Source organism: Oryx dammah, unplaced genomic scaffold, assembly GCF_014754425.2.
Source record: "Oryx dammah isolate SB20612 unplaced genomic scaffold, SCBI_Odam_1.1 HiC_scaffold_11210, whole genome shotgun sequence".
In the NCBI taxonomy this organism is placed as follows: domain Eukaryota; kingdom Metazoa; phylum Chordata; class Mammalia; order Artiodactyla; family Bovidae; genus Oryx; species Oryx dammah.
In genome coordinates this window covers 2707662-2720844 of record NW_024080603.1, presented here as the reverse complement: position 1 = coordinate 2720844, position 13183 = coordinate 2707662, and the positions used below count along the sequence as shown (strand labels likewise).

Sequence of the window (13183 nt, the reverse complement as noted above, 5' to 3'; positions counted from 1 at the left end):
GTCAGACACGACTGAGTGACTGAACTGAACTGAGGCCTGTAAGTGAAAAACACATGCCCTCAAGAAATGTCCTAGGGGAGGTCAACAGAAAAATATTAAAAACAGACCAGGTGTTCAAGAAACCAATTTGAATAAATAAGTTTAACTCACACTGTTTAAAAAAATCATGTGCAAAGATGTCAACATCACTCAACATGAGAGAAATGCAAATCAAAATTTCAAGGAGGTATGATCTCACACCAGTCAGAATGGCTAGAGATGGAAACTCTACAAACAAGAAATGCTGGAGAGGGTGTAGAGCATAGGGAACCCTCCTACACGGATGCTGGGAATGGAAATTGGGAGCAGCCACTGGAGGACACTGGGCAGATTCCTTAGCATGAAAATGAGAATGAAATTCGGATGCTCCTTAACACCATACACAAAAATAAACCCCAAATAGATTAAAGTTCTAAATAAAAGGACAGATACTATGAAACTCTTGAGGAAAAGAGCACACATCTTGACATCAAATGCAGCAAGTTCTTTTTTGATCCACCTTGTAGAATCATGAAAATAAAACAAAAATAAACAAATAGACCTAATAAACATTAAAAGCATCTGCACAGCAAAGGAAACCATCAGTGAAAGAAAAAGACAATCCTCAGAATGGAAAAAAGTTCTTGCAAACAAAGATACCTATAGAGAAATTCTCTTCAACACATACAAACCACTAGCACAGCTCAATATCAAAAAACAAACAACCCAATAAAAGATCAGCCAAAGAATAAATGCACATTTCTCCAAAGAAGTTACAGAGATGGCCATAAAGCACATGAAACGATGCTCAGCATCACTAGTTCTTCAGTTCAGTTCAGTTCAGCCGCTCAGTCGTGTCCAACTCTTTGCGACCCCATGAATTGCAGCACGCCAGGCCTCCCTGTCCATCACCAACTGAGAAAGGCAAATCAAATGTACAATGAGGTGTCACCTCATATTGATCAGAAGGGCCACAGTGAAAACCCTACACAATAAAGTCTGCAGAGGTGTGGAGAAAAGGGGGGAGTGTTGAGGTGGAGTGTCAGTCAGTACACCCACTAGGGAGAACATTATGGAGGTTCTTAAAACACAAAACATAGAAGTCCCCAGTGACCCAGCAATCCCACACCTAGACGGAGACCCAGAGGAAACCAAAATTTAAAAAGACACCTGCACCCAGCGATCAGGGAAGCACTAGGTATGATAACCAAGACACGGAAGCAACTGAAATGTACAAGGACAGATGAATGAAGGCAGAAAATGGGGTACACGTACACAGTGTGGTATTACTCAGACAAAAAGGAGGACGAGTTAATGCCATTTCCAGTTACCGGGAGGAAACTAGAGAGAATCATACCAAGTGACGTGAGATGGAGAATGACAAGTACAGGCTATCACTTCCTGCGGAATCTAAACAGGGATAGAAATAAACTTCTTTACGAAGGAGAAACAGCCTCATAGACTTGGAAAAGAAACTCAAGTTTACCAAAAAAGAAAGGCGGAGGGACAGGGAGTAAGTAGCTGCTTCAGATCAATATATACACCTTAAAACAGATGCTAAAGGGCTCGTAATAGTCCCAAGTCCGAGAGGGCTGTAAATGACACCTGCCCTCAAGAAATGTCCTAGGGTAAATCATCGGGAAAAAATTCCAAACCGGGCCAACTTTCAAGAAGCCAGATTGAAGAGGCAAATTGTTCTCACAAGATGTAAAATAATAAAAGCACATGGAAAGACAGTCCACATCAGTAATTATTAAATCAGTGCCAGACAAAACTACGAGGTATCACCTCACACTGGTCACAATGGCCATCATTGCAAAGATCTACAAAAAATATAATTATTGCAGAAAATATACAGCCAATAAAATCCTCCCACGGTCTTGGTGGGAATGTAAATGGTGAAGCCATGATGGAAAACAGCATGGAGGTTCCTAGAAACACTAGCCATAGAGGTATCATATGATCCTGCAGCCCCATTCCTTGCTTAGGTCCAGAGAAAATCACCATTCAAAGTGGCACGTGCACCACAGCCAAGACACAGAATCCACCAATGTCCATTGACAGGAAAACGCAGACTATGTGGTACAGCTATACACCGGAATGCTACTCAGCCATAAAACAGAATGCAATGATGATACTGGCAGCAGCTTGGATATACCAAGAAATTATCATACCATAAATACTTTTCAGAGAGAAAAGGACAAGTATCCTAAGATATCACGTACAGCTTGAATCTATAAGTTCAGACCAATGAACTAATTTATGAAACAGAAACAGACTCACAGATTGAGAAAATCAGATTATGATTATCAAAGGAAAGGGGCAGATAAATTAAGCGTTTGGGAAGATAATATACACACTAATATATATCAAGTTGAAAAAGAAAAAGAACCTACCGAATAGAACAGGGGACTCTACTGAACAAACTGTACTAACCTATATGAGGAAAAAAAACAGAGAAAGAATAGATATCCATCTATGTATAACTGAATCAAGTTCACGTACACCTAAAACAAACAAAACATTGGAAATCAACTCTTCCCCAATATAAAATAACAACAGATTACAAATTAAATTACATGAGCTCAGTCTAGAGGAAACCAGACAGAGAGGTCTGACAGAATGTGGTCCACTGGAGAAGGGAATGGCAAACCACTTCAGTATTCTTGCCTTGAGAACCCCATGAACAATATGAAAAGGCAAAATGATAGGATACTGAATGAGGAACTCCCCAGGTCAGTAGGTGCCCAATATGCTACTGGAGATCAGTGGAGAAATAACTCTAGAAAGAATGAAGGGATGGAGCCAAAGCAAAAACAATACCCAGCTGTGGATGTGACTGGTGATAGAAGCAAGGTCCGATGCTGTAAAGAGCAGTATTGCATAGGAACCTGGAATGTCAGGTCCATGAATCAAGGCAAATTGGAAGTGGTCAAACAAGAGATGACAAGAGTGAACGTCAACATTCTAGGAATCAGCGAACTAAAATGGACTGGAATGTGTGAATTTAACTCAGATGACCCATTATATCTACTACTGCAGGCAGGAATCCCTCAGAAGAAATGGAATAGCTATCATGGTCAACAAAAGAGTCCGAAATGCAGTACTTGGACGCAATCTCAAAAATGACAGAATAATCTCTGTTCGTCTCCAAGGCAAACCATTCAATATCACGGTAATCCAAGTCTATGCCCCAACCAGTAACGCTGAAGAAGCTGAAGTTGAACGGTTCTATGAAGACCTACAAAACCTTGTAGAACTAACACCCAAAAAAGATGTCCTTTTCATTATAGGGTGCCAGGAGCCAGCACGGGAGATCCCACCCATGACAAGTTCATGCGGAGAGACCTGACGGGCAAGACGAGTCAGGTCTCAAGGGGTCCTCTGCCTGAGCATCTACCCCGAAACCAAAATCTGTCTGTTTACTGTCTGCTATACTATACTCTTCTGACATTACAGGGGGCTATCCCCGACCACCTTTCTCTGGAAACAGTTAACTTAGAGCTCCAACTGGTCTCCTGCATATGAAAGGAATGTTTCAGCTCAAATCCCTCTGATGGCTCTCTAACTTGCCTGACAGTTGGAGACTTTTACAACTTGTGATTGTTTACAGCCCCCCAACTGTGAGAGGCACGAAGCTTAAAACATCTTAAAGATATAGAGCCTTTTAGAGCTAAGAATTAGTTTGGTGAAGGGTTTCATTGTTGAGTTAATGTTTGCCACCAGGCCTCCATATCCTTTATCTTTTAGGCACCTGGGAGGATATTAATCAATGTAAATGGGATGCAGAAACAGGAATATAGTAGTTTTGATGTTAGCAATACTAGACTTTTGAGTTAATGAGTTTTCTCTTTGTTATAAACCACTGTACTCCTCTTTCCTTGTTTTAAATTGTTGTGTCCTTGCTATGTAAGAATGTAACTTTATTTAGTGCTTTCTGAGAGTGGCACCAGATTTTGGGGAAAACAACACTTTTAAGACAAATACGTTTTCTGGTTGACAGACCCTTATCAGAAAAGGATCATAAAATGTTAATTAGCTTTCTGGCCAGAAGATGATGTAAATCACCTAAGACTTGTGTATACAGCTAGGTATGCAGAGAGAAAGCCTGGTTTCGATAAGAGTCAGGGCTGCTGATGCTGCATAACTTTGTATTATCCATTGATCTCTATGTACAACCAAAAGTATAAAAAGGTTTCCTGAACAATAAAGGATGGACGAATTTCTCGGACTAGTTTCTTGAACTAGTTTCTTGGAAATCTGGCTCCCCCCGTGTCGACTCTCTCTCTCTCTTTTTCTCCCTCTCCCTTCTTCTCCTTTTCAGGCTGATCCCTGGGACCGTGGAGGCTCACCTCGTCTACTTACTTGCCCTGGCTTCTAAGACCCACGCGAGAGGGAGCCCGAGGCGGGGCACCCTCCACTATTCAACCAGGCGCCAGTGGCCTACGTAGATGGTGCAAACTTCTTGTCTCGAGGTTTTATTCGTTTTCCATGTAAACCAAGGAATACAGTCTCTTTCTCTCCTCTATTCTCTTAACTGCAAACTCTTTCCTTATCTCTCTCTAAATCTATATATCTCTCTTGCCACGCCGTCCCTGATTCGAATTACCCTGGATCCACTGGGGCTGGAACCCGGCTATAGGGGACTGGAATGCAAAAGTAGGAAGTCAAGAAACATCTGGAGTAACAGGCAAATTTGGCCTTGGAATGTGGAATGAAGCAGAGCAAAGATTAATAGAGTTTTGCCAAGAAAATGCACTGGTCATAGCAAACACCCTCTTCCAACAACACAAGAGAAGAATCTACACATGGACATCACCAGATGGTCAACACTGAAATCAGATTGATTATATTCTTTGCAGCCAAAGACGGAGAAGCTCTATACAGTCAGCAAAAACAAGACCAGGAGCTGACTGTGGCTCAGATCATAAATTCCTTATTACCAAATTTAGACTTAAATTGAAGAAAGTAGGGAAAACCGCTAGACCATTCAGGTATGACCTAAATCAAATCCCTTATGATTATACAGTGGAAGTGAGAAATAGATTTAAGGGCCTAGATCTGATAGATAAAGTGCCTGATGAACTATGGAATGAGGTTTGTGACATTGTACAGGAGACAGGGATCAAGATCATCCCCATGGAAAAGAAATGCAAAAAAAGCAAAATGGCTGTCTGGGGAGGCCTTACAAATAGCTGTAAAGAGAAGAGAAGTGAAAAGCAAAGGAGAAAAGGAAACATATAGGCATCTAAATGCAGAGCTCCAAAGAACAGCAAGAAGAGATAAGAAAGCCTTCTTCAGCAATCAATGCAAAGAAATAGAGGAAAACAACAGATTGGGAAAGACTAGAGATCTCTTCAAGAAAATTAGAGATACCAAGGGAACATTTCATGCAAAGATGGGCTCGATAAATGACAGAAATGGTATGGACCTAACAGAAGCAGAAGATATTAAGAAGAGGTGGCAAGAATACACGAACAACTGTACAAAAAAGATCTTCATGACCCAGATGGTCATGATGATGTGATCACTAATCTAGAACCAGACATCTTGGAATGTGAAGTCAAGTGGGCCTTAGAAAGCATCACTACAAACAAAGCTAGTGGAGGTGATGGAATTCGAGTTGAGCTCTTTCAAATCCTGAAAGATGATGCTGTGAAAGTGCTGCACTCAATATGCCAGCAAATTTGGAAAACTCAGCAGTGGCCACAGGACTGGAAAAGGTCAGTTTTCATTCCAATTCCAAAGAAAGGCAATGTCAAAGAATGCTCAAACTACTGCACAATTGCACTCATCTCACATGCTAGTAAAGTAATGCTCAAAATTCTCCAAGCCAGGCTTCAGCAATACGTGAACTGTGAACTCCCTGATGTTCAAGCTGGTTTTAGAAAAGACAGAGGAACCAGAGATCAAATTACCAACATCAGCTGGATCATGGAAAAAGCAAGAGAGTTCTAGAAAAACATCTATTTCTGCTTTATTGACTATGCCAAAGCCTTTGACTGTGTGGATCACAATAAACTGTGGAAAATTCTGAAAGAGATGGGAATACCAGACCACCTGACCTGCCTCTTGAGAAATCTGTATGCAGGTCAGGAAGCAACAGTTAGAACTGGACATGGAACAACAGACTGGTTCCAAATAGGAAAAGGAGTCCATCAAGGCTGTATATTGTCACCCTGCTTATTTAACTTATATGCAGAGTACATCATGAGAAACGCTGGACTGGAAGAAACACAAGCTGGAATCAAGACTGCCAGGGGAAATATCAATAACCTCAGATATGCAGATGACACCACCCTTATGGCAGAAAGTGAAGAGGAGCTAAAAAGCCTCTTGATGAAAGTGAAAGAGGAGAGTGAAAAGGTTGGCTTAAAGCTCAACATTCAGAAAACGAAGATCATGGCATCTGGTCCCATCACTTCATGGGAAATAGATGGGGAAACAGTGGAAACAGTGTTAGACTTTATTTTGGGGGGCTCCAGAATCACTGCAGATGGTGACTGCAGCCATGAAATTAAAAGACACTTGCTCCTTGGAAGAAAAGTTATGACCAACCTAGATAGTATATTCAAAAGCAGAGACATTACTTTGCCGACCAAGGTCCGTCTAGTCAAGGCTATGGTTTTTCCTGTGGTCACGTATGGATGTGAGAGTTGGACAGTGAAGAAGGCTGAGCGCCGAAGAACTGATGCTTTTGAACTGTGGTGTTGGAGAAGACTCCTGAGAGTCTCTTGGACTGCAAGGAGATCCAACCAGTCCATTCTGAAGATCAGCCCTGGGATTTCTTTGGAAGGAATGATGCTAAAGCTGAAACTCCAGTACTTTGGCCACCTCATGCAAAGAGTTGACTCATTGGAAAAGACTTTGATGTTTGGAGGGATTGGGGGCAGGAGAAGGGGACAACCGAGGATGAGATGGCTGGATGGCATCACGGACTCAATGGACGTGAGTCTGAGTGAACTCTGGGAGTTGGTGATGGACAGGGAGGCCTGGCGTGCTGCGATTCATGGGGTCGCCAAGAGTCGGACACGACTGAGTGACTGAAATGAACTGAACTGAACTGATGATATTAATATGACACCACCAAAGGTTCTCTTTCACTCAGCAGAACACAGAGCAGCAACTCATTCAAAGGGGCCTGACCTTGTGTGAATGCGACAATATAAAGAGAAGAAAAAGGACCACAGGTTAGTCAAGGCAACACTCTCAATCAGATGTCAGAGGGGACCAGAGGCACTGAGGTATAGGGCACACGTGGGGTCTGCAGGTACAGGATCAGACCGTGTGGATGGGGTGAGTCCCACACAACCCCCAGACCCTGCACCTGTGGTCAAACATGCACAGTCTCCAGGGTGATCCCCCCAAGACCCTGCGCCTGGGGACACATGTCCACAGCCTCCAGGGTGACCCCCACCCAGACCCTGCACCTGCAGTCACACATCCACAGTCTCCAGGTGACTCTCCCCAAGACCCTGTGCCTGGGGTCACACATCCACAGCCTCCAGGGTGAACCCCCGCCCAAGACCCTGCACCTGCGGTCACACGTCCACAGTCTCCAGGGTGAGACCCACCGAAGTCTTGCACCTGCAGTCACAGGTCCACTGTCTCCAGGGTGACCTCCTCCCAGATCCTGCACCTGGGGTCACATATCTACATCTCCAGGGTGATCCCCCTGCAGACCCTGCACCTGGGTCACACACCCACAGTCTCCAGGGTGACCCCTCCCTCTCAGGCCCTGCTGCTACAGTCACATGTCCACCATCTCCAGGGTGACTCCCTCCAGACCCTGCCCCTTTGGTGGCAAGACCCTTGGTTAGGACGCCAGGTCTCTGCTGGTTGGGCCCCTTCGGTGGAAAGGAGTGAGTTCCTGTAAGCTCCTGGCCTGGCAGATAGAGGTGTCAGTCTCCTCCCCCCGACTTGTCCCAGAGAAGTCCTCCTCTTTCCCTTCAGTTTTCTGTGATACTGACTGTTCTTACAGCTGTTATGGTAACGTTGAACACACTACCTTGGTGCTGGCAGTCTCGGTCTTTTGTTGTCCCGCTGAGGTGCCGCGAAAACACACCAGACGCTGGACTGGAGACGAGGGGCAGGTCTGGCCTCTGCTGAGCATGGACGCTGTGCTGGAAGGAGAGCACCGCAGCAACCTTACCTGCTGCCCACTGGCTTTTTGCCTGACCCATGTGCCCTGCAATCAATTGCCCAGATAAACCTGCTCCCTTCTTGCCAGGCTTGTGGTGAGCTGGAATAATTACCAGGTAGCTCACCTGAGGAGTCTCCAGGAGCCCCAGGCATTGGGAACCTCACAGTGGTAAAGAGGGAATAGACACTGCTGCTGCTGCTGCTGCTATGTCGCTTCAGTCGTGTCCGACTCTGTGCAACCCCATAGACAGCAGCCCACCAGGCTCCCCCATCCCTGGGATTCTCCAGGCAAGAACACTGGAGTGGGCTGCCATTTCCTTCTCCAATGCATGAAAGTGAAAAGTGAAAGGGAAGTCGCTCAGTCATGTCCAACTTCTACCGACCCCATGGACTGCAGCCCACCAGGCTCCTGCGTCCATGGGATTTTCCAGGCAAGAACACTGGAGTTGGGTGTCATTGCCTTCTCCAGGAATAGACACAGGTCTGTATAAAACGATACTGTAAAGCATTAATTCTTAAACACAAGTGAAGCTCACATGTATTCTTCCCTTTTTCTTAGTTTTGTGTATATGGTCTCCCTCTGCACATGATTCTGACCCATGCAGATGGGGTGAGGCTCACACAGCCCCCAGACCCCCCTCCATCTGGGGCCACACGTCCCCTTGGTCAGGACACCATGGCTGTGCTCAGCAGGACCCCAATATGTAAACAAGCCAGGTCCATCTAATCAAAGCTATGGCTTGTCCAGTAGTCATGTATGGAGGTGAGAGTTGGACCATATTGAGCACCGAAGAACTGATGCTTTCAAACTATGGTGCTGGAGAAGACTCTTGAGAGAATATAGACAGCAAGGAGATCAAAGCAGTCAATCCTAAAGGAAATCAACTATAAATGTTCATTGGAAGGACTGATGCTGAAGCTGAAGCTCCAATACTATGGCCACCTGATGCGAAGCACTGACTCATTGGAAAAGACCCTGATGCTGGGAAAGACTGAAGGCAGGAGAAGGGGACAACAGAGGATGAGATGGTTGGATGGCATCACCGACTCAATGGGCATGAGTTTGAGCAAGCACCAGGAGACAGTGGAAGACAGGGAAGCCTGGCGTGCTACAGTCCAAGGGATCACAAAGAGTTGGACACGACTGAGCGTCTGAACAACCACAACCAGCCTACCTGAGGTGTCTCGATGAGCCCCCATCTAAACATAATCAGTGTAGATAGTACTTGGAGAGATCTAAATCTGCCATGTAGACAGAACTCGGTCAGGTTCAAAGTAGCTTAGGGCTGCGCTCCCAGGAGCCATGGTCACACCCCCGGGGTCTCTCATCGCTGGACAGGGGTTCACCCGCACGTGGGAACTAGGGTGTACCTTTCTTGAAGAAGAGATCATCCCTGGGCTCCACACTTCACCCACGTCAGGAAACGGAACAAAAGCTTCGTCACTAAACATCTCAAGGGGCAGAACAAAGCTGTGAGCAGGTTCTGCGCCATGTGGTGGTCAGGGCCGGGCAGAACCAGGAACCTCGAACGCAGCCGGGGATCCCTCAGGGACAGACCGGAAGTGGCCCGGCTGCAGCGTCCCGGGCTTCCAGCAGGAGGCGCTGCCCGAGTCGCCCAGGATGGACCGTCCTGCAGGGTCTAGTGGAGGAGACAGCGAGTCCGTATCCTGATAGTCAGTTAGGAGGTGGAGCGTGCTCAGGTCCTGCTTCTCCGCAGGGTGGTGGGGAGGGAGGCTGACACCTCCTAGGCTCTTATCCAGATGACTTCGTGCCGGGGCTGACGCCGCCCGCACGCACCACGCTGCATCCTAGCGGGAATGCGGGAAGAGGTGGCACATAGACGCCGCCAGAGCAGAGAACACGGGGACCTCCCACCTGCACCCGCCTGCCCGCGTCAGGCCCCAAGCCCCCAACCCACGACCCACTACCAGCCCCTCCACCCCCCGCACACATACGCGCTGCACACCTACACACACCATGCACCCAAACAGCACATGTCAGCAAGCAGTCGTGCACCCAAACGCGCATAGCATGCACACGGGCAATAAAATGAATATCCTAAAGCATTTGTTCGTAAATACAGGCGAAGCTCACATACATTCTTCCCTTCTTCTGAGATTTGAGGGATTTCAAAATAAAAAAAGTTTACAAAGTAGGTAATGGTGAATGACTTTTGGATCATGACACTTTCTGAAGCTATTCCACAAATATGACAAGGCATGAGAGATGAATGTAGATATTCCACGCGTCCCTCGGCAGAAGGACAGACAAGCAGACCACGCCCATCCACACAATGAATGTTGTGCAGCCTGAAAGGAAGGCAGTTCTGACACAGCCTACAGCGTGGATGAAGCCTGAAGGCATCATGTTCAGTGAGACAAGCCAGATACAGAAGAACAAATATTTGAGTCCACTCATACACGGTCCCAGAGCAGTCGGCTCCATAGACGCAGAAAGCAGGATGGAAGGTGCCAGCGGCTGAGGGAGGGGCCGCGGACCGAGTGTCTCCTGGGGACTGTCTCAGTTTTGCAAGATAGAAGTAGCGACTGAGCAACAGGAATGCACACAGCATGCCCCCCGGCAGCGTTTAGGCAGCTGAGACATGGAAGCGCCCAAAATGTACAGGGACAGGTGAATGAATGAAGGAGTCATATGCGCATAGAGCGGAATAAGATTCAGCCATGAAAAAATGATAATGCCATTCACAGGGGTAATCTAGAACAATCAAAGAGTAATCTAGGATAATCATAGTGAGTGAAGTACTCCAGAAGGAGAAACTGATATCAATGAGCTATTTTATAAAAGCGAAATACACACACAGTCTTAGAAAACACACGGTTACAGAAGAGGAGTTGTGGGTGGAAGGGATAAATTAGGAGGTTGGGATTAATTTATACTCACAAATGCATGTAGAATACAGACTCAAATGGACCTACTTTAGAAAGGGTGGTGTACTACACACTCTGTAATAACGTGTATGTGAAAAAAACAAAGATGAATCAATATGTGTATGGGGATCACTGATGAAGAATCTTCACACCTACAGACACAACGCTGTGAGTCAGCTAGCCTCCAAAAGAAGTAAACATTAAGTTTTTTAAAAAACAACAACAACAAGGATTAATGAGACACAGGTTTCTGGCATGTGCCAGAAGAAGCTACATACTAGGAGTAACCCTACGGCTCTGGTTATTCTAGAACAGGAATGCTGCTGCTGCTAAGTCACTTCAGTCGTATCCGACTCTGTGCAACCCCATGGACCGCAGCCCACCAGGCTCCCCCGTCCCTGGGAGTCTCCAGGCAAGAACACTGGAGTGGGTTGTCATTTCCTTCTCCAGTGCATGAAAGTGAAAAGTGAAAGTGAAGTCGCTCAGTCGTGTCCGACCCTCAGCGACCCCATGGACTGCAGCCTTCCAGGCTCCTCCATCCATGAGATTTTCCAGGCAAGAGTACTGAAGTGGGGTGCTAGGGCACGAGAAATCCTGTCTCCTCGTAAACACTTATGGTGCTGATGAGATGTAAATGCTAAGAATCCCTGTGGAAGGGAGTACAGAACTGCCTTTGATAATCTTTGGTAAGACAAACCTTGATTCCAGCCCAGGTCTCAGGAGGACTTAGAGCAAGCCCTGCTCAGCTCTCCCTCCTCATCAGCACCAACAAGGGCAGGAGGGGCCTGGACAGCAGCTCCACCCGAGGCCGGCAGACAGCCTCCCTGAGGCACACAGGGTTCCACCTCGGCAGGCGGTTAACGAGGCTCCCCGCGCAGGGCAAAGGGCCCCTTAACTCCAAATTCATTTTGCACAGAGAAGAGGAAAAAATCAGACATAAACTATAAACTAAATCAAGTGTCTTTATTTTTTAACTTAAATATAAAAAATGAAGGATAGTGCTCGCTTCTGCAGCACGTATACTAAAATTGGAACGATGCAGAGAAGATTAGCAGGGCTTGCTCTAAGTGACCCTCAGCAAGGGTGACATGCAAATTTGTGAAGCGTTCCATGTCTAAAAATTTTTTAAGTGAAGGATAAAAGCAGTAAAAATGACACTTTAAGTGAATAAACCACAAACTAAACAAACTATGTATTCTGACTTAAAAAGAGGAGGAGGATGGAAGCAACACAAATTACTGTTAAATGAGCAGCCCTTGGCTATGTGGGTACCACCCAAGTTCTCCAGTAAATTCCACCGCTAGACTCGGCTGCAGACACTGTCTGGGAACCAGAGCTGCTCTTTCCATCACACCAGGAGGAGCCTTCTTTGTCCCCAGGGCATGTACAGAACCCAAGTCCATGCCTTTAGGCACCTCTTCTGCCAAGCTCCAAGCAGAAGGCTCAACCTGAGTTGTGTTCTTCATCTTCTCTTGCAGGTTAATGGTGGTAAAATGAGGCAAAGGAAGCACCTAGAACTTGAGCGCCTCCCCTTTCTGCAGCTGTTTTATTTTCTTCTGTTTCTGTAAGTGACTTTTTTGAATCGAAAGAGAAAGGGCATATTTCCACGGTTCTCCTCACCGGTATTTTGGGCTTAACAGGTACTGTCATGGGGCAATTGTTGAGCTCTTATCACTACTGGCTGCTCCTCATCCTCATCTTCTTGAGTGGGTTGGGGGTTCTCTTCCGAACAAAGGCAGGTGACCTGGGGCCAGTGATTGGAATTTCTTTCTTACAGGGAACACCCACAACACTTAACAAGATGTGATAAGGTCAAGGCTTCGCGTAAATTTAAAGTGTTTATCCTCCAATACCCTCTTTGCTTTTTGCTTTTCACGTAAATTTAAAGTGTTTATCCTCCAATACCCTCTTTGCTTTTTGCTTTTTGCTGCTTGTTTCTCCGTTTCAAAATCAAAGCCAAAATCAAAAACAAGGCAGGTGGCTTCTCTGGCTAGTTTCTTAGGGAAAATGCACCCACTGTAAAGAACTCCAGAATACAGTTTCCATGCTTTAAATTTGTAGAGCCCTGCTTCTACAGGATTACATTTCTTGGATTTTGCATTGATTTCCAACACCTCCACCACCTCTTGCATTT

The 13183-nt window shown here is 45.9% G+C and overlaps 1 pseudogene; it reads left to right on the top strand.

Annotated features, from left to right (window-relative positions):
• The first annotated feature begins 12047 nt into the window (after positions 1-12047).
• LOC120861013 lies at positions 12048-12167 on the top strand (annotated as a pseudogene).
• The last annotated feature ends 1016 nt before the right edge of the window (positions 12168-13183 follow it).